The sequence below is a fragment of the Oncorhynchus nerka genome, linkage group LG25 (assembly GCF_034236695.1).
Source record: "Oncorhynchus nerka isolate Pitt River linkage group LG25, Oner_Uvic_2.0, whole genome shotgun sequence".
Classification (NCBI taxonomy): Eukaryota; Metazoa; Chordata; class Actinopteri; order Salmoniformes; family Salmonidae; genus Oncorhynchus; species Oncorhynchus nerka.
The window spans coordinates 50,611,705-50,638,586 of NC_088420.1; the positions used below are offsets into that span (position 1 = coordinate 50,611,705).

Below are 26,882 nucleotides of genomic sequence, written 5' to 3' on the forward strand. Positions count from 1 at the left end.
GTTCCTGTCTTGAGTGCCCCATAATTCCGCCCTTTCGAGTCGCCAGGCACTGGAGAGGGAACCCGCATCTGCTAGTTGTCCTCCTGAGCGCACCTACGTTCCCATCGGGATAAGGGATCGGCTGTTGACCTGGGTGCACACAGCTGTTGTCGCTGGACATCCAGGCACCATTCAGTCCCTCTCTGGAAGGTATTGGCGGCCCACTTTGGCGCAGGATGTCAACTCCTGTTCCGTATGTGCCCAATCCAAAAACTCCCAGAACACTCCAGCATGGAAACTCCTTCCCCTTCCCGTCCCTCAGCCTCCCTGGTCTCATCTGTCCATTTATTTTGTCACTGATCTCCCCTCTTCTGATGGTTTTACCACCATTTATGTGATAGTGGACAGATTCTATAAATCATTCCATGTCATCCCTCTCTCTGGTCTCCCTACTGCTATCCAGATCACTGAGGCACTGGCCTTCCAGAGGATATTATCTCCGATCGCGGTCCCCAATTCAAATCACGTGTATGGAAGGCCTTCATGGAGGAGCTGGGGAACACAAGGCTTTATCGTTGTTGTTTTTTTACAGGAATGTTTGGCGATCGACTAGGATTTTTTTTTTTTTACCTTTTATTTAACTAGGCAAGTCAGTTAAGAACAAATTCTTATTTTCAATGACGGCCTAGGAACAGTAGGTTAACTGCCTGTTCAGGGGCAGAACGACAGATTTGTACCTTGTCAGCTACTGGGTTTGAACTTGCAACCTTCCGGTTACTAGTCCAACGCTCTAACCACTAGGCTACCCTGCCAATGCCTTGGAGATCGGCCAGTTGGTGGCCACTGCTCCAGAAAGTTGAGTGAAGTTCAATCTCGTTCTCTCTGTGGGCTGATATTTCCGCGCGGCAGTCCTGGGGCAGTCCTGGGGGAGGCTGCGCGGCAGTCTCGGGTATATTGAGCAGTCTCGGGTATATTGAGCAGTCTCGGGTATATTGAGCAGTGTCGGGTATATTGCGCAGTCTCGGGTATATTGAGCAGTCTCGGGTATATTGAGCAGTCTCGTGTATATTGAGCAGTCTCGTGTATATTGAGCAGTCTCGTGTATATTGAGCAGTCTCGTGTATATTGAGCAGTCTCGTGTATATTGAGCAGTCTCGTGTATATTGAGCAGTCTCGGGTATATTGAGCAGTCTCGTGTATATTGAGCAGTCTCGTGTATATTGAGCAGTCTCGGGTATATTGAGCAGTCTCGGGTATATTGAGCAGTCTCGGGTATAGCTTAGAGTGAACATTGCTGAGCAAGCACCTTGTTTTGAGTATCTGCCCATGCACTTTTCTTTAACCTTTTACTGCAGTGGGCTAAATCAGGGTCACAGTGTTTCTTGGTAGTCTTAAACAAATCTACTTTGAAACAAACGTATAGACCTCACCAATATGGTTATGGTCTTAAAAAAAGAAGACACCTGTACCATGTTAGATATAGAGTTGAAATGTATACAATTTTGAGTTTGCATCCCAATATTTTTTTTTTTTATACGGGTGGGTCTAATCCTGAATGATTATTGGTTAAAAGCGCATTCCAGCCTGTGTCTATTCCACAAATTACCACAGGCTAAATCTATGACGTTAAAATGCCTATTTACTCTGTTCCATCTGACTGCGCAAGCCACTGTCTCATCAGCCCAGCCAGGCAAATGTATAAAGTTGATATCCCCTATTAAAAACATTACCTCACATTTCTTTTAGACTAACATTTCATTTTCAACAGCGGAGATTTGTATCAACCTTGCTGTCTGCCTCTCCGACATTTGCAACATTGTTTCAATATTCGATCTCCAGCTGTCCCATAGTAATGAAGGTGTAGGAGTCAGGACAAGACAGACAGGCAGGCAGCGTTTCTCAACCAGTCAAAATCATGAATCAGCTGGCATAATTTTATATGAATAAATAAAAAGTTATAAAGAAACGAAGTGCAGCTAGTTTGCAGTCTTACAGCTTCAGTGTTTGAAGTGATTGTGTTGGCTGTGTTGTTGGCTAGCTACTCTGAACAACAGTGTCCTGACGAGTGAGCACATTTTCTGTACCAGACGAAATCGCTTCTCATTAGCTCATTGTTACGGATTTATCCAAATAAATGTCACTAGAAAACATCTTAAACAATTGCAAATGCAGCTACTGTTGTTATTATTTTTTAAGTTTGACATGACTCTAAGTTATCTGTACTTGGCTAGCTTGCAAGCAAGGGATAAGAATGTTGCCAGCCAGTATGGCAATGGAGCCGTTAGAACGAACGACTGGGTCGCGTCCATAGAAACAGAACAAAAAGACTCTGGCAACCGAACCATTAGAACAAGAACAAACGACTAGCCGCCTTGGGTAGCAACCCTAGATTTGTGTCAGGGCTATATATTGTGGAAGGATGAAATGGTATGAATAAATTAATGCAAAATAAATTTTTTAATGGAAATATGTCAATCATTATTTGAATATGTTGGCAACCCATTGTGTAAAAGTGATACACATCACAGAAGACGGAAATATAACAAAACTGTTTGACATAGACACAGGTTTTTAAAATTATGTTTATTTGTTATAAAATTCTGAAAAATATTCTTTACATTCCACCCATGAGGCCAGTAGGTCATTTGACTGCAGGAAAGGGCTACCCCTACTACCCCTCCCCCGATTGGAGTAAACTGACAGACAGCTATTTTCACTCACGTATACTGTACACTCTGATCTTAATTCCAACACTACAGACCAACGCATCTTTGCCAGTTCACTACCCTTTTACTATTTGGTTTTGCAACACATCCTATTTTTACTGTGATTGTCTTACGAGGGCAGGGACACCGAAAAAAAAGTGTAGTGAGACGGCATTTGCCACAGCACTTTTCAATCAGGTGAAATAAAATATATCAACGCTAAGCATTAAAAAGAGAGCCGCGGTGTTGTTTTTTTACCTTGCCTGATGATTTGACAAATCACGTCCAATTTCTCTGCCCTTCACATCGGAGTGCTGCTGCAGGCTCTTTGCGTGTCTTGACCAATCAGATTCATGGAATTGCAGGTCGTCCAAGAATGTTTTTTTTTACGCCACACCACTCTGGGACCTATACGAGGGTCTTGAAACTCTATTTGTACAATTTCTACTGAGATTTCCCTGAAAATAAATATTTGACCTAAGAGTATAATCATGTGTCCCATTAGTTGATGGTGGTTTTTCAGATCTCCTAACAGTAGTACTGTTTATAGGTCCATCTGAACACAGACAATATGACTTGACTTAACCACTCCAGGACCTGACTTCAAAAGCGAGTCACCAAAAGAGATGCTCTATTGATTCTGTTTCCTTGTGGCAGAGTCTGCACAGAGCTGACTGTTCAATGCCCCATATACTGAGCATTATTTTTTGTGGCAAGAATTTTATATAATAGTTTAAACTGAGAAGATCAGATTGATGCGTCAATTGTTGTTTTCTATGTCAGTTCATAACCCCGATGTCATGGTATTGGCACATTAAAAAAAAAGCTGTTTCCAACTATCTTGAATTTTATGCAGCATAGTTGTCAAACCTCTCGACTTTAAGTGAAACTGATACAGTTGAAGTCGGAAGTTTACATACACTTAAGATGGAGTCATTAAAACTCGTTTTTCAATCACTCAACAAATTTCTTGTGAACAAACAATAGTTTTGGCAAGTTGGTTAGGACATCTACTTTGTGCGTGACACAAGTAATTTTTCCACTTCACTTATAATTCACTGTATCACAATTCCAGTGGGTCAGAAGTTTACACACACTAAGTTGACTGTGCCTTTTAAACAGCTTGGAAAATTCCAGAAAATGATGTCATGGCTTTAGAAGCTTCTGATCGGCTAATTGACATCATTTGAGTCAATTGGAGGTGTACCTGTAGATGTATTTCAAGGCCTAACTTTAAACCCAGTGCCTCAGCTTGACATCATAGGAAAATCAAAAGAAATCAGCCAAGACCTCCAAGTCTAGTTCATCCTTGGGAGCAATTTCCAAATGCCTGAAGGTACCACATTCAACTGTACAAAAAATAGTACGTAAGTATAAACACCATGGGACTATGCACCCGTCATACTGCTCAGGAAGGAGACGCGTTCTGTCTCCTAAAAAAAAGTGAAAATCAATCCCAGAACAACAGCAAAGGACCTGGAGGAGGATGCTGGAGGAAACGGGTACAAAATGATCTACATCCACAGTAAAATGAGACCTATATCGACAACCTGAAAGGTCGCTCAGCAAGGAAGAAGCCACTGCTCCAAAACCGCCATAAAAAAGCCAGATTACAGTTTGCAACTGCACATGGGGACAAAGATCGTACTTTTTGGAGAAATGTCCTCTGGTCTGATGAAACAAAAATAGAACTCTTTGGCCATAATGACCATCATTATGTTTAGAGGAAAAAGGGGGAGACTTGCAAGCCAAAGAACACCCTCTCAACCGTGAAGCACTGGTGTGGCAGCATCATGTTGTGGGGTTCTTTGCTGCAGGAGGGACTGGTGCACTTCACAAAATAGATGGCATCATGAGGTAGGGAAATTATGTAGATATATTCAAGCAACATCTCAAGACCTCAGTCAGGAAGTTAAAGCTTGGTCGCAAATGGGTCTTCCAAATGGACATACTTCCAAAGTTGTGGCAAAATGGCTTAAGGACAGCGAAGTCCAGGTATTGAGTGGCCATCACAAAGTCCTGACCTCAATCCTATAGAACATTTGTGGGCAGAACTGAAAAAGGGTGTGCGAGCAAGGAGGCCTACAGACCTGACTCAGTTACACCAGCTCTGTCAGGAGGAATGGGACAAAATTCACCCAACTTATTGTGGGAAGCTTGTGGAAGGCTACCCAAAATGTTTGACCCAAGTTAAACAATTGAAAGGCGATGCTACTGAACACTAATATGTAAACTTCTGACCCACAGTGAATGTGATGAAAGAAATAAAAGCTGAAATAAATCATTTTCTCTACAATAATTCTGACATTTCACATTCTTAAATAAAGTGGTGATCCTAACTGACCTAAGACAAGGGAATTGTTAGTCGGATTAAATGTCAGGAATTGTTAACTTATTCTAAATGTAATTGGCTATGTGTAAACTTGTTACTTCAACTGTACATACGATTTATACTAGTCATTTTAAGCCATGCATGGGTTCTCATTGGAGGCAGACAAACCAATTGTATTCCTTTCTCTTTTCAGTCATTGCCTCTTCTGTTTATGTGGCAGAGCTGTGTTGAGTTGGTTATACTTTTGTATTGAGCATACGTCTCCATACACCTTTTGTTAATCGCTTGTGTGACAATTTTACCAACCTTCTTTACAATGTAATTAATAAACATGATACCTTCCTTATGCCTTTAAAAAAAAGTAAATATGTCTTTCCTCTGAGATATGGCGCCAATAGACATGGCCACCTTGTTTCTGGCTCCTAAGCATCTTTGCAGTATTATTATCTTTTGTTTTGGTTTTATTTCTCATATTATTAGCCCATAACATTTTTTGCATTATTATATACAGCCGGAAAGAACTTTTGGATATAATCACCAGCATTTTGACTAGAAATTACTTTCCTGAATTGGATCCTTTGTTTGTATCCCCCAAGGCAATTTAACTTATCCCAGAGGCTGCTCCAAGAGGCCACTGGCGTAAAAAGATATTCGGTGTGGTATTTTAGTCCATCCACTGCTTCAGAGTATATTACTCGCTAATGTTCAGTCCCTGGACAATAAAGTAGATGAGCTCAGGGCGAGGATCTCCATCCAGAGAGACATCAGGGACTGTAACAAACTTTGTTTCACAGAATCATGACTCTCTCCGGATCTACGGCCCCCTTCCATAGAGCCAAATTGCAGTGTGTCCAGGGTGCCGTTTAAGGTGGAGGTGATATGATCCTAAACTACGATCTCCATCCAGAGAGGAGGAACACTGGAGTGATGGTTGCTGATAATGGGCCTCTGTACGCATATGTAGATATTCTATTAAAAATCAGCCGTTTCCAGCTACAATAGTGATTTACAACATTTACCAATGTCTACACTGTATTTTTTTTATCAATTTAATGTTATTTTAATGGACTAAAAATGAGCTTTTCTTTCAAAAACAAGGACATTTCTAAGTGACCCCAAACTTTTGAACGGTAGTGTATATATTCTGTATTTATACAGTGGCGATTTTAGCATGCAAATCTTTGTGGGGCAAACTTTTTTTGAAATGGTTTAACAGAGACAAATGTTGACCACAAACTGTTGGGATAGCTTTGTGTAAGCCCTAACAGCAGAGCTTTCCTTTAAGTACCGTGGAGCCTGGCAGCTAAACAGTTCATTCAGCCTTATTTACTGCTAGCAGACATGTCTGACTTGCTTCAACAAATGTGGTTAAATGATGTATTCTCCTTAAATAAAACAAACGCCAAAATGAGTTTTGATATTTGAACCATACACAAACAGTATTACATTAATGTTCAGTAAATTCATAATGTTTATAATTTTCTCATTTACACTTCCACTCCCAAGTATAAGCAAGTACAAGAAAAAGAGCTCCGATTTTGTTCAGCACTTTCAAAATGGACACCGACAGAGATTCAGATGTTATTTCAGATAAATTCAGCATGGTGTTGAGGCCTTAACTTGAGACAGATATTTTATTAGGCCTATGTGTTCGAAAAAGGAAGGAAAATACAATCATTAGGATCCACTTTTATATACAATATACAGACGCACAGACAGTGCAAAACCACCCTCGCAATATCAACTGGAATTACATGGGTCTATTACTGAACTTTTTGTCGAAAACAAATATTTGAATGGGAAGAGACTGCCACTGGCGAACAAGGTTTACAGACCCAAAACATTATATAGTATCTCATCCTTGTCAAGAGGAGCACATACGCTAATTATAATACACAAAGTAAGCAAAACAATGAAATCATTCCAACATTGTCTAAAAGGATGAATGAGATACTAATGAGAGAGACAGACATATGTAAGCAATAGGCCTATAACAATTGAGATGTACAAACTATAGCATATGGGAACAATGAGTGGATGAGAGGCCATCCGTCATTTGATTAAGACTTTAATGAGCGAGTTTAGATAAATATTATGTTCAGCACTTTTGAAATATTCAACGACAGAATTCAGAACATGGGCCGTTCTTACAGTATTCTCCCTGTATACCAAGTCAGAACCGTAGGATAAGTACAAAAACAAAAAAGACAATCCATCTCATTGCAGTTACATCGTAGGGTTCATTCATATGGGCACAGAAGACAAACAGTTTTTCACATTTGTTTAAAGCTGCCCAGAGAGGATGTCGTTTGTATGGGCAAAGGCAACTAATTCCACTATGAGGCTCCAGTATACAATGAAGTAGCTTTCCCAGCATTACTCTTGAACCTGTATAAGCACACATTAGCAACACCTGATCTGGTGCTGTGATTGTGTGCATCCCTAACACGGGGAAAGTAATCAGTTAGATATCTGGTCGTAGAACCATTAATACTCCTGTAAACCAAACCTAGTCTAATCTGGGACACCCTAGCCTCAACAGGCAGCCAGTTGATTTCCTGAAAGCAGCTCCTGCCTATGTGACTATGTGGACTTCAATACTATCCTGATCAGCTTATTCTGGGCTATCTTGGAGTTTTAGCATTTTATCTGTGGCCAATGACCTTGAGCCTTCTTGGATGGGCACTTCTGATGTAAATCTATGGCAGCCCCCAAGGGGGCTTGAACTGCCTAGCACTCCCTGTGGATTCTGCAGTGACATAGTGTCCCAGCGCGTGACAGAACAATGACAGAGCAAATAAAGAACATTACCAACTCCTATGCTCTGTTTTCCGCTGGCTGCCCCTCCACCACAGAAAGTACTGAGCTAGGCTGAAACACTTTCATTTTGGAGCTGTCTTACTCAAGAAAACAAAAAAGAGACCATGTTTTTATGTGGCTTTATTCACAAAATAAATTTGTTTTTACATTGTTTTCAAACTGATTTGTGACACGAATTAGTGCTAAAATAACATGCAAAACAGGTGGGGCTCTACCCTGAATAAGTAGCCCAGTGGGTAAAGCATTGAGTAACCAAAAGGTTACTGGATCGAATCCCCGAGCTGACAAGGTAAAAATCTGTCGTTCTGCCCCTGAGCAAGGCAGTTAACCGACTATTCCCCGGGCGCCAAAGACGTGGATGTCGATTTAAGGCAGCCCCCCCTCACCTCTCTGATTGAGGGGTTGGTTTAAATGCAGAAGACACATTTCAGTTGAAGGCACTCAGTTGTACAACTGACGAGGTATCCCCCTTTCCCCATATACACTACCATTCAAAAGTTTGGGGTCACTTAGAAATGTCCTTGTTTTTGAAAGAAAATCTATTTTTTTGTCCATTTATAATAACATCAAATTGATCAGAAATACATTGTAGACATTGTCAATGTTGTAAATTATTATTGTAGCTGGAAACGGCAGGTTTTTTTTATGGATTATCTACATTGTAAGGTTCTGTATTTATTTTCTTAGTCAACCTTGTTCTGTTTCGTTGTGTTCTTGAACGTAGCCCTGTTTCTCATCTGGTCTCATCAGCTCCTTATTTAGTTAATTTCATTCTGTTTGAGGTATTGTTCGTTTTGACTCTACTAAGCCTTTTCCTAGCTCGTTTGTGAGAACCAGTTATAGGCTTCAGTCCTAGTTTTGATTCATCTGCCTGTTTGCCTACCTGTGTATGACCATTGCCTGCATGTGACAATGATTCCTGCCTTCTGTGAAGGTGAAATGAACACCTGCCGCACTCTGCACGTGAATCTACACCTTTTTCTCCCTGAGTAGTCATTAACACCCTGCAGCATTTCTTTGCAACTCTGCCTAGAAGGCCAACATCCCGGTGTCGCCTCTTCGCTGTTGACGTTGAGACTGGTGTTTTGTGGGTACTATTTAATGAAGCTGCCTGTTGAGCCTGTAATCGAACCCACAAATGCTGGTGCTCTAGATTCTCAACTAGTCTAAAGAAGACCAGTTTTATTGCTTTTTTTTAATGAGAAAAGCAGTTTTCAGCTGTTGCAAAAATTGCAAAAGGTTTATCTAATGATCAATTAGCCTTTTTAAAATGATATACTTGGATTAGCTAACACAACTTGCCATTGGAACACAGGAGTGATGGTTGCTGATAATGGGCCTCTGTACTCCTATGTAGATATTCCATAGAAAAATGTCTACACTGTATTTCTGATCAATTTGATGTTATTTTAATGGACAAAAAATGTGCTTTTCTTTCAAAAACAAGGACATTTCTAAGTAACTCCGAACTTTTGAACGGTAGTGTGTGTATTCACACTACATGGTCAGAAGTATGTGGACATCCATTCAAATTTGTCTATTTCAACCACACATGTTGCTAACAGGTGTATATAATTGAGCATACAGCCATGCAATCTCCATAGACAAACATTGACAGTAGAATGGCCCGTACTGAAGAGCTCAGTGACTTTCAATGTAGTACCGTCATAGGATGCCACCTTTCCAACAAGTCAGTTTGTCAATGGCTTTGCCCTGCTAGAGCTGCCCCGGTCAACTGTTAGTGCTGTTATTGTGAGGTGGAAACGTCTATGAGCAACAACAGCTCAGCCGCGACGTGGAAGGCTATACAAGTTCACAGAACTGGACCGCTGAAGTGCATTGTGCGTAAGAATTGCCTGTCCTCGGTTTCAACACTCGCTACCGAGTTCCAAACTGTCTCTGGAAGCAATGTCTGCACAACAACTTTTCGTAGGGAGCTTCATGAAATGGGTTTCCATGGCTGAGCAGCCGCACACAAGTCCAAGATCATCATGCGCAATGCCAAGTGTCGGCTAGAGTGGTGTAAACGCATTCTCTGGAGTGATGAATCACTCTTCATCATCAGTCCGACAGACAAATCTGGATTTGGCAGAAACCAGGAGAATGCTACCTGCCCCAATGCACAGTGCCAACTGTAAAGTTTGGTGGATGAGGAATAATGGTCTTGGGCTTTTTTTCATGGTTCGGCTAGGCACCTTAGTTCCAGTGAAGGGAAATCTCAACCCTACAGCAAACATTCTAGAGGATTCTGTGCTTCCAACTTTATGGCAACAGTTTAGGGAAGGCCCTTTCCTGTTTCAGCATGACAATGCCCCTGTGCACAAAGTGAGGTCACTACAGAAATTGTTCGTCAAGATCGGTGTGGAAGAACTTGACTTGCCTGCACAGAGCCCTGACCTCAACCCTATAGAACACATTTTGGATTAATTGGAATGTCAACTGCAAGCCATGCCTAATCACCCAATGTCAGGGCCTGACGTCACTAATGCTCTTGTGGCTCATTATTCCAACATCTAGTGGAAAACTTTCCCAGAAGAGTGGAGGCTGTTATAGCAGAAAAGGGGGGACCAACTCCATATTAATGCTCATTATTTTGGAATGCAGTGTTCGACCAGCATGTGTACACACACTTTTGGTCATGTAGTGTAGGCAGGACAAGTTGAGCACTCGTCTTGCAACTGTTAACTTCGATAGAAAACTGCAAAAGAGAGAGGATCTTGAAACCGTGTAGAGGGAAACACCTGTCCATCTATGGGAAAGTAACACTGATTCATTCTCTAGTGATATCGTAGTTTACATATTTATTCATGGCTCTCTCCAGGAGAATCTTTTCTCAAGTCATGCAAGATTTTTTTTCCTTTCATTTTATTTGGAATGGCAAACCAGATGAAGTTAAACGGACATATTTACATAACGAACATGAGTTTAAAGGGGTACAACTATTCAATATTGCCTCCAGAGAGTCACAGAAGTCTAAGGCATTTCTGCAGACCCGGGTTCATTCCTGGCTGTGCCACAACCAGCCGTGGCCTGGAGTCCCATAGGACGGCCCAGCTTCATCCGGGTTAGAAGAGGGTTTGGCCAGGGGTGCTTTACTTGGCTCACCACGCTCTAACGACTCCTTGTGGCGGGCCTGGTGCCTGCAGGCTGACACATCCTCCGACACATTGGTGCGGCTGGCTTCCGGGTTAAGCTGCCGGGTGTTAAAGAGCGCAGTTACGCGGGTCATGTTTCGGAGGACGCATGACTTCACCTTCGCCTCTCCGGTTGTGGAGTTGCAGCGATGAGACAAGATCAAAGGGGGGGTCTCTTTTAAAGCTTCCATTATGCCGTAATTATATCTAAATCCAAACTGATTTTCCAGCAGGCTACAAAGTGAGGCACATCTAATGTTCAAAAGTGGTATTTTTGCCATTATACAGATTAAAACCAATCATTTCCAATGGAACCATGTTTAAAGTATCCCTTTTTAAATGAAGCCATACAAAGTTGGTTACAATTCCAATTTCATCCTCCAGAAGAGGCAGAGCAAATATTATAGCAAATAATGTGGTTAAACTCCAATGTACTGATATAGAATCAAATCATATTTGATTGGTCGCATACACATATTTAGCAGATATTATTGCGGGTGTAGCGAAATGCTTCTGTTCATAGTTCCAACAGTGCAGTAATATCTAACAATACAAACGTTTAAAAGAATGGAATTAAGAAATGTAGAAATAATGTATTAGGACAAGCAATGTCGGAGTCCGGAGTGTGTGTATGTATACAGTTGAAGTCGGAAGTTTACATACACCTGAGCCAAATACATTTAAACTCAGTTTTCACTATTCCTGACATTTAATCCTAGTAAAAATGTCCTGTCTTAGGTCAGTTAGGAATACCACTTTATTTTATGAATGTGAAATGTCAGAATAATAGAGAGAAGGATGTATTTAATCTTTTATTTCTTTCATCACATTCACAGTGAGTCAGAAGTTAACATACACTCAAGTAGTATTTGGTAGCATTGCCTTTAAATTGTTTAACTTGGGTTAAACGTTTCGGGTGGCCTTCCACAAGCTTCCCACAATAAGTTGGGTGAATTTTTGTCCATTCCTCCTGACAGAGCTGGAGTAACTGAGTAAGGTTTGTAGGCCTCCTTGCTCGCACACACTTTTTCAGTTCTACCCACAAATTCTCTATAGGATTGAGGTCAGGGCTTTGTGATGGCCACTCCAATACCTTGACTTTGTTGTCCTTAAGCCATTTTGCCACAACTTTGGAAGTATACTTGGGGTCATTGTCCATTTGGAAGACCCATCTGCGACCAAGCCTTCCTGACTGATGTTTTGATATGTTGCTTGAATATATCCACATCATTTTCCCTCCCTCATGATTCCATCTATTTTGTGAAGTGCCCCAGTCCCTCCTGCAGCAAAGCACCCCCACAACATGATGCTGCCACCCCCGTGCTCCACGGTTGGGATGGTGTTCTTTGGCTTGCAAGCCTCACCCTTTTTCCTCCAAACATAACGATGGTCATTATGGCCAAAGAGTTCTATTTTTGTTTCATCAGACCAGAGGACATTTCTCCAAAAAGTACGATCTTTGTCACCATGTGCAGTTGCAAACCGTAGTCTGGCTTTTTTATGGCGGTTTTGAAGCAGTGGCTTCTTCCTTGCTGAACGGCCTTTCAGGTTGTCGTTATAGTACTTGTTTTTACTGTGGATGTAAATTCATTTGTACCTGTTTCCACCAGCATCTTCACCAGGTCCTTTGCTGTTGTTCTGGGATTGATTTGCACTTTTCGCACCAAAGTATGTTCATCTCTAGGAGACAGAACGCGTGTCCTACCTGAGCGGTATGACAGCTGCATGGTCCCATGGTGTTTATACCTGTGTACTATTGTTTGTACAGATAAAAATGGTACCTTCAGGCGTTTGGAAATTGCTCCCAAGGATGAACCAGACTTCTGGTGGTCTACAATTGTTTTTTTTTCTGTGGTCTTGGCTGATTTCTTTTGATTTTCCCATGATGTCAAGCAGAGGCACTGAGTTGGAAGGTAGGCCTTTAAATACATCCACAAGTACATCTCCAATTGACTCAAATGATGTCAATTAGCCTATCAGCAGCTTCTAAAGCCATGACATAATTTTCTGGAATTTTCCAAGATGTTTAAAAGCTCAGTCAACTTTAGTAAACTTCTGACCCACTGGAATTGTGATACAGTGAAATAATCTGTCTGTAAACAATTGTTGGAAAAATTACTTGTCATGCACAAAGTAGATATCCTAACTGACTTGCCAAAACTATAATTTGTTAGCAAGAGATTTGTGGAGTGGTTGAAAAAATGAGTTTTAATGACTCCAACCTAAGTGTATGTAAACTTCCGTCTTCAACTGTGTATATGTATTGTATGTGTGTGTGTGTGTATATATGTATATATGTGTGTATGTGTGTGTAGATATACACACACACACATATATATAATGTGTGTGTTATGTGTATATATATATATATATATATATATATTTTTTTTTTTTAAATATATATGCAAGAATGTGTTTTACATCCCTGTTGGTGAGCATTTCTACTTTGCCAAGATAATCCATCCACCTGACAGTTGTTGCATATCAAGAAGCTGATTAAACAGCATGATCATTACACAGGTGCACCTTGTGCTGGGGACAGTAAAAGGCCACTCTAAAATGTGCAGTTTTGTCACACAACACAATGTTAATTTTCCAACATAAGCCGCCTCTAATGTTGTTTTGGAGAATTTGGCAGTGCGTCCAACCGGCCTCACAACCTGTGTATGGCGTTGTGTAGGAGAGCGGTTTGCTGATGTCAACGTTTTTGAACAGTGTGCCCCTGGTGGCAGTGGGGTTATGGTATGGGCAGACATAAGCTATGGGCAACGAACACAATTGTATTTTTTCAATGGATATTTGAGTGCACAGAAATACCGTAACGAGATCCTGACGCCCATTGTCGTGCCATTCATCCGCCGCATTGACGTAATGTTCTCTAAGGAAAGTTATGAGTGGCTTGTGAGCATCTCTAACAGGTTGTGGTATAACTGGCAGATGAAAGACCATCTTAGGTTGTGGGGACATTGTCGACGACTAAGAACACTATGATGTTCCTTCAGGAAAAGTAACGTCTTCGTCTAAGATCTGATGGAAGGACAATCTCAGAGGGAGCATGTGTTTTGTTTTTACTGTCTTGGTGTGGGTTTCCAAGTCTTAATCAGAGTTCTGTTTATGTCCTAAGATGACATTTCATTTGACCATCATGGTCGTTTGGGTTCAGCATTATGAGAGTACCGCCCCAGCAGCACTAACGAGTCTAATGGTATGTCTATGGGATAGACAACCCCTCCTGAGCCAGTGGTAATTCCTTCTAATCTACCTCTGACACCTTGGCTCCCAGCTACTGTATAATCACTGCACTAGGAGGAGGAAGGCGCTGTTTAAATGAACCAGCTTACCGGGTCATTAGGAAAAGTTAAATTATTCATTACGGAATGTGTAATTATAGCAGAGCCTTGGTGGCAGGCAGCTGTATAGCATAACCATACTCGCTTCTTGTAATGCTATATACGCTGCTGGAAGAGGGATAAGGGAATTCTCTCAGTCCCACCTTTTGAGCGCTAGCTAAGCTAACCATGCTCGCCCGCTTGGCGCTCACCACTCGCTCACATTGGCAGGAGCCATGAAGAAGCGCTGGGATCAAAGGATCCAGAAAGAGGTTAGGGAGCTGTGTGCAAATTGCGTTGGTAATTAACTATGTAGCAACTCAGAATTCTCATCACGCATGCCAGGGTTTGTGTTTAGTTTGTTGCTGTTGCAGCTGCCCCCCTTGCGTGAAGAGCCTCACTCAGTGAACAACACGTAGGCTAGATATAGCCTCGAGTGGTGAGGTGACACTTGACTGTCCAGTACTAAAGCCATTCTTGGAGTTGGCACACAGTTTGTACAGTTCCAAAGTGTGATTGTGCTATGGTAGCCTCATTACTTACAGATTTACCCACCATAGAATTAAATATAACACAATTGAATGTATCCTATGGATATAACCACAGGCACATCCTACATACTGTAGAGCTGTTGCTCATAATGAATTGCCTTTTTTAAAATGAAATGTTTCCTTGGCATGTATGTAAGAGGTATTTATTTTATTTTTTACATCTACTGCTAGTCTTATTATTGGAGAAGCTTCAGCTGTAGATGTAGTTGCTTTCTGGCTTCCGTCTGTCTCTGCCCACAGTGCGGTATTGATGGTCATCTCATACAGCAGTGATGAATGCTTTAGAGTGCTTCCTTTCCTTATTAAACTCTGAATTGACACATAGAATACCAGTATCCAGACTGACTTTTCCCCCACATTGTTTTACGTTACAGCCTTATTCTAAAATGTATTGAATACATGTTTTCCCTCAACATTCTACACACAATACCGCATAATGAGTAAAAAACTGGTTTTTATAAATGTTACGCAATTTTTAAAGTTTTTTTTTAAATAACTGAAATATCACATTTACATAAGTATTCAGACCCTTTGCTATGAGACTCGAAATTGAGCTCAGGTGCATCCTGTTTCCATTGATCATCCTTGAGATGTTTCTACAACTTGATTGGAGTCCACCTGTGGTAAATTCAACTGATTGGACATGATTTGGAAAGGCACACACCTGCCTAAATTTGGTCCCACAGTTGACAGTGCATGTCAGAGCAAAAAACAAGCCATGAGGTTGAAGAAATTGTCCGTACAGCTCAGAGACAGGATTGTGTCGAGGCACAGATCTGGGGAAGGGTACCTGTAAATCTATGCTGCATTGAAGGTCCCCCAGAACACGTTGGCCTCCATCATTCTAAATTGGAAGAAGTTTGGAACCACCAAGACTCTTCCTAGAGCTGGCCGCCAGGCCAATCTGAATAATCGGGAGAGAAGGGCCTTGGTCGGGGAGGTGACCAATAACACAATGCTCACTCTGACAGAGGTCCAGAGTTCCTCTGTGGAGATGGGAGAACCTTCCAGAAGGACAACCATCTCTGCAGCATTCCACTAATCAGGCCTTTATGGTAGAGGGGCCAGACAAAAGGCACATGACATCCCGCTTGGAGTTTGCCAAAAGGCACCTAAAGGACTTAGACCATGAGAAACAAGATTATCTGGTCTGATGAAACTAAGATTGAACTCTTTGGCCTGAATTCCAAGCGTCACGTCTGGAGGAAACTTCCCAAATACAGGTGTGGCAAGCTTGTAGCATCATACCTGTAACGATGTGTGCTGCTAGTCGGGAAGCAAGTTCAGGGAGTGAGTGTTTTTAATAAATAAACGAAGCATAATACAAAACAAGAAACACGAACAATGCACAGACGGGAAACTGAAACAGAAACAATGATAATCATGAGGTAATGGAGTCCAGGTGAGTGTCATAATGCGCTGATGCGCGTAACGGTGGTGACAGGTGTGCGCCATAACGAGCAGCCTGGTGACCTTAGAGGCCGAGAGAGAGCACATGTAACAATACCCAAGAAGACTTGAGGCTGTAATCACTGCCAAAGGTGCTTTAACAAAGTACTGAGTAAAGGGTCTGAATACTTATGTAAATGTGATATTTCAGGTTTTTATTTTTAATAAATGAATGGGGGGGGGGGAAACGATGTATCCATTTTAGAAAAAGGCTGTAACGTAAAAAAAAATGTGGGGAAATGAATGATTTCCGAATGCACTGTATTTCCACAATGAGGTTGGAATAATACTGTTAAATTGTGAAAATTGCCTTTTAGTGTCGGAGCTGTTTGAAAAGACTGCCAGAAATGTCCGCCTGTTTTGGTGAGATGGAGTTTTGTTCTGCCTGATGACCTCCCCAGGCAGTAAATGAGTTAACCCTATCCGTCCCGAGACCCAGCTTTTCATTTATCTGACTGTCATTTATCTGCATGTCCAGCCCTTATATTCAGCCTCACAATGAAGTGTTTTACCTTTTTTTCATTTTCAGGACTACATGAAAACAAAATCATTTGATATAACATTTGTGAGTTTTATTGACAATGCAAAAACCTGATAAATGAATTTATAATAATGCTGTATGTACAGAAATGGTTTGCTCAGTGGGAAATTAATATCCATCTAGTTAGTGACAGCTGTTTGGCGTTTGTGACAGCCGCTATGTGAGCTTATTACAGTAATATAGACACAATGTCCTGGGATTTCCTATGTAGAATAACCCTTTACCTTGTGTAGATTGTGAGTGACATAGAGCAAAACATGTGCATGTGCTTTTAACAGTTTGGAGCTCAAACCATTCTGACTCTACATTGATTTTTGTGAAAATACCCCCTTTCAGGATCTGCCCTTGTCTCACAAAACCCCCTCTAGCTCAGCCCCCGTTTATCACACAGACTAATGGTTGGTATCAACGATGTCTATTGCTCAAACACACAATGTTTTAAAGGGGTTACACGTCCAAATGCGCCTGCGTCGCGGTGGAACTGTAGGCGTCAATAGACGAATACGCTAAGCGCTCGTTTTCCCCTCCCCACTCAGACCACTCCTTGACTGTCCCAGCAAAATTCTTGCTTGAGAAGTTGCTTTTTTGCTAAGAAGCTATTCTTGTTTCTTTTGATCACTTTAATTGAAAACAATCACAGTAAGGTACTTAATACTTACCCAGAAATTATTGGAAAATGAGATTTAAAAAAAAACTGCATTGGACCTTTAATAAAAAGGACTTTGGCAGTTCTAGTGTAGCTCTGCAAGGCTTTTCCTATTTCCTGTGGTGAGCCGCAAGGATAGTCTTCCTCCTCAGAAACACTCACTGGTCTGTTAGTTGTCATCAGTGTGTTCGCCACTATGAGCGAGTGCAATTTCTCACTTTGTTTGACCTTTTTTACGTCTGTTTAATCCAATATGATTTTAGGTGTAAGGGAGAGCAGTCCTCAATGCCTGTTCAAACACTTAAAAACAAATCAAAAGTTTAAAAGTTGTTCATAATCATAGCCAGTTTATCAGCAAAGATTAAGTTTCCCTGTCTCGGATTTAAAGTAATGAAATACACACACACAAAAAATGCCAAACCCCTATTACAAGATTGCACAAAGTCACCAGTGTTGTTTTAACTTAGTGGGCCACTGAGTGGGGAAATAATTACTTCAAGCCCAAGGTGCAGTTTGAGGAAAGCTTGAGAAAATGTCAGCATTTCTATTTTAACACTGTAGGCTACTTACTCTAAGCAACGAGCTGGAGGTCTGGCCCCAATACAACAACCGGATAATGGGGAAATATTTCAAAATGGGATGACTTCACACAACTGTTGAAAAAAAAGTATATATCCACAGATTAGGCTATTTTCTGGCCTGACAAATCGCAGAGGAATTGGGCATTTTAGAAGTGAAAACATTATAATATGAGATATTTGTTTACTTCAACTAGAGGTCATTATGCTGTTCTCCAAGATGTTTTCCAGTAATGAAAATAAACAACCGAAGAATGTACTAAAACCCTGTATTCCATGACTAAAATGTACATTTGAATTACATTAAGTTCTAAGACTTGGCTTTGGTCTATGTGATTGATGACATTTTGATCATGTCATCACAGTGGATCTTGATTGCTATTGATAGTACTGCATTGTTATGGAAAGTTAGCAAGTTAGCATTTCACTGCACCGTTTCAACCTGTACCCAGTGCGCCTGTCCAATAAACATTGATTTTGATTTGACAGATACATTACCCGGTCTGCTGGATAGTTTTTCTTTGACATGTTATTGTCCTCTCTGGGCATGCCTCCCCTTTCACCGCTGAACCCAATCACCGCCCTCTCTGCCCTCTCCTCACTCCCAGGCTTTCATTCTTCTATACCACAATTCTCTTATCTAATTTTCCCACATATTGTCTAGGTCAGGGATCATCAACTAGATTCAGCCGCGGGACGTTTTTGTTACTTGAGCAGATGTTCGGGGGACCGGGATATAATTTGTAGCCTGCAAGTTGACCGCAAAAATGTCCAAACGGATATATATATATATATATTTGACTAAAACATAATAATTTCAAACCTTGCTTACATTTCTATATTATGCGTGGGAATACTTGGGGACAGAATACTTGGCATTGTTTTCCTGGTGTTTTTTGTAGTCTTATGTCCTCAGACCGCCAGTTGGCAAACCCCGGCCTAGGTACTGTACACTTAGAAAATAATGATAAATCCACAGCTTTTGAATTGAGAGTATCTACACCTGCTATTTTACCCAATGTATTGAACTAATATCCTACTTCCTCTGAGTTTGTATTTCTTTAGTTATTGGGTGACTATTCAAGGGATATACATTTGACATTTTGAGGTTTTATACACCTGTATCGTTCATTTTCATATAAATCACTGTATTGATGTCAGATTTGCAGTTTATGTAACAGCTCAAGGTCAGGTGGCACGTGAATATCTCCGATTATAGGTTTCTACCCTACATTATTACTCGTACACTATACAGTTGAAGTCGGAAGTTTGCATACACCTTAGCTAAATACATTTAAACTCAGCATTTCACAATTCCTGACATTTAATCCTAGTAAAAAAATCCATGTTTTCGGTCAGTTAGGATCACCACTTTATTTAAGAATGTGAAATGTCAGAATAATAGTAGAGAGAATGATATATTTAAGCTTTTTATTTCTAACATCACATTCCCAGTGGGTCAGAAGTTTACATACACTCAATTAGTATTTGGTAGCATTGCCTTTCAATTGTTTAACTTGGGTCAAACGTTTCGGGTAGCCTTCCACAAGCTTCCCACAATAATTTGGGTGAATTTTGGCTCATTCTTCCTGACAGAGCTCGTGCACATGAGTCAGGTTTGTAGGCCTCAAATTTAGGATTGAGGTCAGTGCTTTGTGATGGCCACTCCAATACCTTGACTTTGTTGTCCTTAAGTCATTTTGCCACATCTTTGGAAGTATCCTTGGGCTCATTGTCCATTTGGAAGACCCATTTGCGACCAAGCTTTAACTTAATTTTTAACTGATGTCTTGAGATGTTGCGTCACTATATCCACATAATTTTCATGCCTCATGATTCAATCTATTTTGTGAAGTGCACCAGTCCCTCCTGCAGCAAAGCACCCCACAACATGATACTGCGTCCCCTGTGCTTCACGGTTGGGAGAGGTTCTTCGGCTTGCAAGCCTCCCCCTTTTTCCTTCAAACATAACGATGGTAATTATAGCCAAACAGTTTTATTTTTGTTTCATCAGACCAGAGGAATTTTCTCCAAAAAGTACGATCTTTGTCCCATGTGCAGTTGCAAACTTTAGTCTGGCTTTTTTTATGTCAGTTTTGGAGCAGTGGCTTCTTAATTGCTGAGTGGCCTTTCAGGTTATGTCGATATAGGACTCGTTTTACTGTGGATATAGATACTTTTGTACCTGTTTCCTCCAGCATCTTCACAAGGTCCTTTGCTGTTGATTGATTTGCACTTTTCGCACCAAAGTACGTTCATCTCTAGGAGACAGAATACGTCTCCTCCGTACCGTCGTGGGAGGTTCCGGACCGTGGACCGTCGCGGGAGGTTCTGGACCGTGGACCGTCGCGGGAGGTTCCGGACTGTGAATGCGCACTGGAGGCCTAGTGCGTGGAGCCGACACAGGTTGCACCGGACTGGGGAAGCGCACTGGAGGCCTGATGCGTGGAGCCGGCACAGGTTGCACCGGACTGGTGACACGATCTTCATGTTGAGTGCGAGGAGCAGGCACAGGACGTACCGGACTGGGGACTCGCACTTCAGGGCGGGTGCAAGGAGGAGGCACAGGACGTACCGGACTGGGAATACGCACTTCGGGGCGAGTGCGAGGAGGAGACACAGGACGTACCGGACTGGGAAGGCGCACTGGAGGCCAGAAGCGCGGAGCCGGCCCAGGTTGCACCAGACTGCTAACCGGATCCTCTGGTCGGATGTTGAGCAGAACACAGAACACACATCTCTCTCATCTCTCTCTCGCCCAACTTCCCCATTGCCTCCCTGGTGGTCTCTGGCTCTTCAGGGCGAGTGCAGGGTGCAGGCACATAACGTACCGGGCTGGGGAGGCACACTGGAGACCTGGTGCGTGGAGCCGGCACAGATGGCACCGGACTGATGACCCGATATTCAGCCCGCCTGCGCTGCAGCCTACTCTTCGCCAACATCATTCTCCGATATCCCTCTTCACACTGCTCCATCGACTCCCAGGCGGCCTCTGGCTCTCTCCTTCGGTCGACCGACCACTTCTCTATCGCCTGCTCCATGTGCTCTCGCTCTTCCCGCGGCCACCCCTTGTGCCCCCCCCAAGTTTTAATGTATGTAAACTTCCGACTATACAAAAGTATTAAAACCCCTTCAAATGAGTGGATTCGGCTATTTCAGCGACACCCATTGCTGACAGGTGTATAAAATTGAGCACACAACCATGCAATCTCCATAGACAAACATTGGCAGTAGAATGGCCTTCTTGAAGAGCTCAGCGACTCAACGTGGCATCGTCATAGGATTCCACCTTTCCAACAAGAGTTTGTCAAATTTCTGCCCTGCTAGAGCTGCCCTTGTCAACTGTAAGTGATGTTATTGTGAAATGGAAACGTCTAGGAGCAACAACGGCTCAGCTGTGAAGTGGTAGGCCACACAAGCTCACAGAATGGGACCGCCGAGTGCTGAAACGTGTAGCACGTAAAAATCGTCGGTCCTCGTTTGCAACACTCACTACGAGATCCAAACTACCTCTGGAAGCAATGTCAGCACAATAACTGATAGTCGGGAGCTTCATGAAGTGAGTTTCCATGGCTGAGCAGCCGCACACAAGCCTAAAATCACAACATGCAATGCCAAGCGTAGGCTGGAGTGGTGTATAGCTCGCCGCCATTGGATGAATCAGGCTTCGCCATCTGGCAGTCTGACGTACAAATCGGGGTTTGACGGATGCCAGAAGAACGCCACCTGCCCGAATGATTTGTGCCAACTGTGAAGTTTGGTGGAGGAGGAATAATGGTTTGGGGCTGTATTTCATCATTCCGGCTAGGCCACTTAGTTCTGTTGAATGGAAATCATAATACAATGACATTCTAGAGACAATTCTGTGCTTAAAACTTTGTGGCAACAGTTTGGGGGAAGGCCCTTTCCTGTTTCAGCATGACAATGCCCCCATGTACAAAGTGAGGTCCATACAGAAATTGTTTGTCGAGATCAGTGTGGAAGAACTTGACAGGCCTGAACAGAGCAAGTCCCTGCTGCAATCTTCCAACATCTAGTAGAAATCCTTCCCAGAAGAGTTGGAGGCTGTTATAGCAGCAAATGGGGGACCAACTCCATATTAATACCCATGATTTTGGAATGTGATGTTCGACGAGCACGTGTCCACATACTTTTGGTCATGTAGTGTATCTCCATGAAAAGCATAAAGCTCTAAATTCCCTTTGCATAGAATTTGTTGCCTTCAATTATAATATCCTAATTGCAGATATGCAAACACTGTCTTGTCCTGCTTGGGAGATTATATAAAAAATGACAAATGGATTACTTTATATGTGGAGGTAGAAAAATGACTTACTAATTTTCCCAGATCTGCCCATGAACATCATCATTCAAATGCAATGTATCATATGCTGCCTATGTGTCATACACAATGTTATACACATATTTCCCTGAGAGAATGATCAGTGGGTTAATCATATCTACATAAGAGGAATGCCCACCAGTGTGTGTGCGGTTACTGTTGAGGGATTCGGTGATTTAACACTCATAACACACCCCCGTCGGAACAAGATTAACTTAATTTACTGAGAAGTATGGCACTTACACCCACCCCCCGTTGATTGATACTGGTGTGCCGCAGACATTAATATCAAAAGCTGTTGAACATGTTATTATCAGGTCTTACGGAAATCCTGTTAGAAAAACAAACAAAAAACAGACGAACGGAGGAATGAAGAATATGTGATGAAACCTCCGTGGAGATCCTGTCAGTTCTTCTCCTTTCAAGTAAGCTACCCTAATGAACCAGGGAATATTAATACAGGCCCAAGATCTCCAAACAAGCATTCTTATCTTATCTCGCGGAGCAATTATCTCTCTTTGCCAGTAAATTAAAATGAAGAATAAAAAATACACACATCTCTAATACCTACAGCAGTCTAGTTGTACCACTTTCTAGATATCAAACTTGTTCCTCGTCTGTCCCTTCTGATTTATGGCCCTTGTCAGCGTTGTGTATTTTCCGCCAAGATAGAACTGCCAAAGAGGGAGGGGTCACAATCTACTGCAGAGATAGTCTGCAGAGTTCTGTCATGCTATCCAGGTCTGTGCCCAAACAGTTAGAGCTTCTACTTCTAAAAATCCACCTTTCCAGAAATGTCTCTCACTGTTGCCGCTTGCTATAGACCCACACATATAGCCCTTGGTTAACTCCAGACTTGACTGCCCTTGACCAGCACAAAAACATCCTGTGGCACACTGCATTAGCATCGAATAGCAATGCAACGAATTAGCAGCGAAATGCAACTTTTCAGGGACGTTTAGGAACCAATATACACAGTCAGTTAGGAATTAGGAAAGCAAAGGCTAGCTTTTTCAAACAGAAATTTGCATCCTGTAGTACCAATTCCAAAAAATTTGTGACACTGTAAAGTCCATGGAGAATAAGAGCACCCCCTCCCAGCTTGGCTAGGAAACAGTGTCACCGCTAATAAATCCACAATAATCAAGAATTTCAATAGCATTTTTCTATGGCTGGTCATGCTTTTCACCTTGCTAAAGCTACCCCACACAGCAACTTGCCCAAGCCTTCCCACCCCCTGCTTCTCCTTCACCCAAATCCAGATAGCTGATGTCCTGACAGAGTTACAAAATCTGGACCCCTACAAACCAGCAGGGCTAGACAATCTGGACCCTCTCTTTCTAAAATTTTGCACCGCAATTGTTGCAAACCCTATTACTAGCCTGTTCAACCTCTCGTATCGTCTGAGATCCCTAAAGATTGGAAAGCTGCCGCGATCATCCCCCTCTTCAAAGGGGGAGACACTCTAAACCCAAACTGTTACAGACCTATATCTATCCTGCCCTGCCTTTCTAACGTCTTCAAAGGCCAAGTTAACGAACAGATCACCGGCCATTTCGAATCCCACCGTACCTTCTCTGCTACGAAATCTGGTTTCTGAGCTGGTCATGGGTGCACCTCAGCCACGCTCACGGTCCTAAATTATATAACTGCCATCAATAAAAGACAGTACTGTGCAGCCGTCTTCATTTACCTGGCCAAGGCTTTCGACTCTGTCAATCACCGCATTCTTACCGGCAGACTCGACAACCTTGGTTTCTCAAATGACTGCCTCGTCTGGTTCACCAACTACTTCTCAGATAGAGTTCAGTGTGTCAAATCTGAGGACCTGTTGTCTGGACCTCTGGCAGTCTCTATGGGGGTGCCACAGGGTTCAATTCTCTGGCCTGTATATATCAATGATGTCGCTCTTGCTGCTGGTGATTCTCTGATCCACTTCTACGCAGACGACACCATTCTGTATACATCTGGCCCTTCGTTGGACACTGTGTTTTCCAAACGAGCATCAACGCCATACAACACTCCTTCCGTGGCCTCCAACTGCTCTTAAATGTTAGTAAAAATTAAATGCACGCTCTTCAACCGATCACTGCCCGCACCCGCCAGCCTGACTAGCATCACTACTATGGACGGTTCTGAGTTAGAATATGTGGACAACTACAAATACGTAGGTGTCTGGTTAGACTGTAAACTCTCCTTCCAGACTCACATTAAGCATCTTCAATCCAAAATTAAATCTAGAATCGGCTTCCTATTCCGCAACAAAGCCTCCTTCATTCATGCTGCTAAACATACCCTCGTAAAGCTGACAATCCTACCGATCCTTGACTTCGGTGATGTCATTTACAAAATTGCCTCCAACACTCTACTCAGCAAATTAGATGTAGTCTATCACCGTGCCATCCGTTTTGTCACCAAAGTCCCATATACTACCCTCCACTGCGACCTGTATGCTCTCGTTGGCTGGCCCTCTCTTTATATTTGTCGCCAAATCCACTGGCAGCAGGTCATCTATAAGTCTCTGCTAGGTAAAGCCCTGCATTATCTCAGCTCACTGGTCACCAAGGCAACACCCACCCGTAGCACGTGCTCCAACAGGTATATTTCACTGGTCATCCCCAAAGCCAACTTTGGCCGCCTTTCCTACCAGTTCTCTGCTGCCAACGACTGGAACGAATTGCAAAAATCACTGAAGCTTTAGACTTATATCTCCCTCACTAACTTTAAGCATCAGCTGTCAGAGCAGCTTACCAATCACTGCACCTGTACACAGACCATCTGTAAATAGTCCACCCAAATACCTCATCCACATATTGTTATATATTTTTGCTCTTTGCACCCCAGTATCTCTACTTGCACATCATCATCTGCACATCTATCACTCCAGTGTTAATGCTAAATTGTAATTATTTCGCCACTATCGCCTATTTATTGTCTTACCTCCCTAATCTCAGTACATTTGCCACACTGTATATAGATTTTTCTATTGTGTTATTGAATGTACGTTTGTTTATCCCATGTGTAACTGTGTTGCTGTTTTTGTAGCCTTGCTTTGCTATATCTTGGCCAGGTCGCAGTTGTCAATGAGAACATGTTCTCAACTGCCTACCTGGTTAAATAAATAAATAAATAAAAAATATATTTTTAAAAATCATGGATGCCAACGGATGCCAGGCTTCCACAAAAAAATGGACCAAGAAAAAATATTTTTTCTCTCTGTGTTTCATAATTTTCCTTTACTTCGCTGAATGTATCTCACCAGAGAAGGTATCCAAGCGAGCGAAACAGCGCCCTTCTGTCTATGTATGTCTAGGCCATCTATCTAATGCTGTCAGGTCCAAAATAATGACATTATTGCCGCCCGTAGTATTGTATGCAAGAGAAGCCAGGAAGCATTTGGCCACCCTTGATAAAAAAAAAATTGCCAATCAGCTAAACTGTGAATGGTCCTGGAACACCAAAAAGAAATGTCAAGAGAAGCCAGTATGGATTTGGCTTCACTCCGATCACATCGCATCAAGAATATACGTAACTGACAGAAACTTATGCATCTCGTTGTGTTGATGTGCTCCGTTAGCTAGCTAGCTAAAATGATCCCTTTCCTATATCAGCCAGGGAAGGAGATAGGGATTTGGACTTGGGGTTTTACTTAATTCTCCGTACTGGCCAATGATTATAACGGCAATTCTGACCCAACCATTAATTTATACATTGTTGTGCCCCTGGCCTGAGAGGATGGAAGTTCAATATGTAGCTAGATGTAGAAGGCTAATGTTAACTAGCTAATGTTGCCCATGAAGGGAAGATAGGCTAGCAAGCAAGCTTTTTAGAATGCTAGCCTAGGACAACAAATGAAAGCGTGTACTGTATGAGTGGTAGATGGTTTCTTCAACATGAAAAAATCAAATCAAAGAGATGGCGTTGGCGTTTCTCTACACTGAGTCAACATGTTTTTTCGACTTGCATGAACGTGTGCACACACACACGCAGAAATAAAAACCATGGACAGCCACATCATATTTCACTTATGTTGATTGGACTAAATTGTTTTTGGAATCGTTTAGTTGTCACTGTATTTGACTAAGCGTAGGTGATTTGATCATTAAAATGGTGCTGGAATAGTGGAGGCAGCTCCGGGTTTCGTTGCCGATTTGCGGTAACTCTCCGTGGTTCTAAGTCAATAGTCGTTTGTTTAGTGGTTCGAAAATGTCTGAAACATTAACTTGCTTGACCATGCAGTAGGTCATGTAAATGTTTGTTACATGCAGTATGCTTGGTGTACTTCACCGGACAGAGGTTGCTCTCCAGTTTTGTGATTAAAGAAAGGTGTGGTTGAATTTATTCTGCCAATTTGTCTTATTGTCTTGGCTTTGCCTTGCGACCGTGATATATAGGCCTAACAGGTTATAGAGAAAACAACACAATTATCACAACATTGGTTGCATTATGGCTTTTTTCTGGCTTGGCTTCCCCAGT

At 42.1% G+C, this 26,882-nt stretch overlaps 1 protein-coding gene across 3 annotated transcripts in view; it reads left to right on the forward strand.

Annotated features, from left to right (window-relative positions):
* Nucleotides 1-26,882, forward strand: part of immp2l (inner mitochondrial membrane peptidase subunit 2) — a 150,172-nt gene that overhangs the window by 83,900 nt on the left and 39,390 nt on the right. The gene's annotated exons all lie outside the window — the stretch shown is intronic.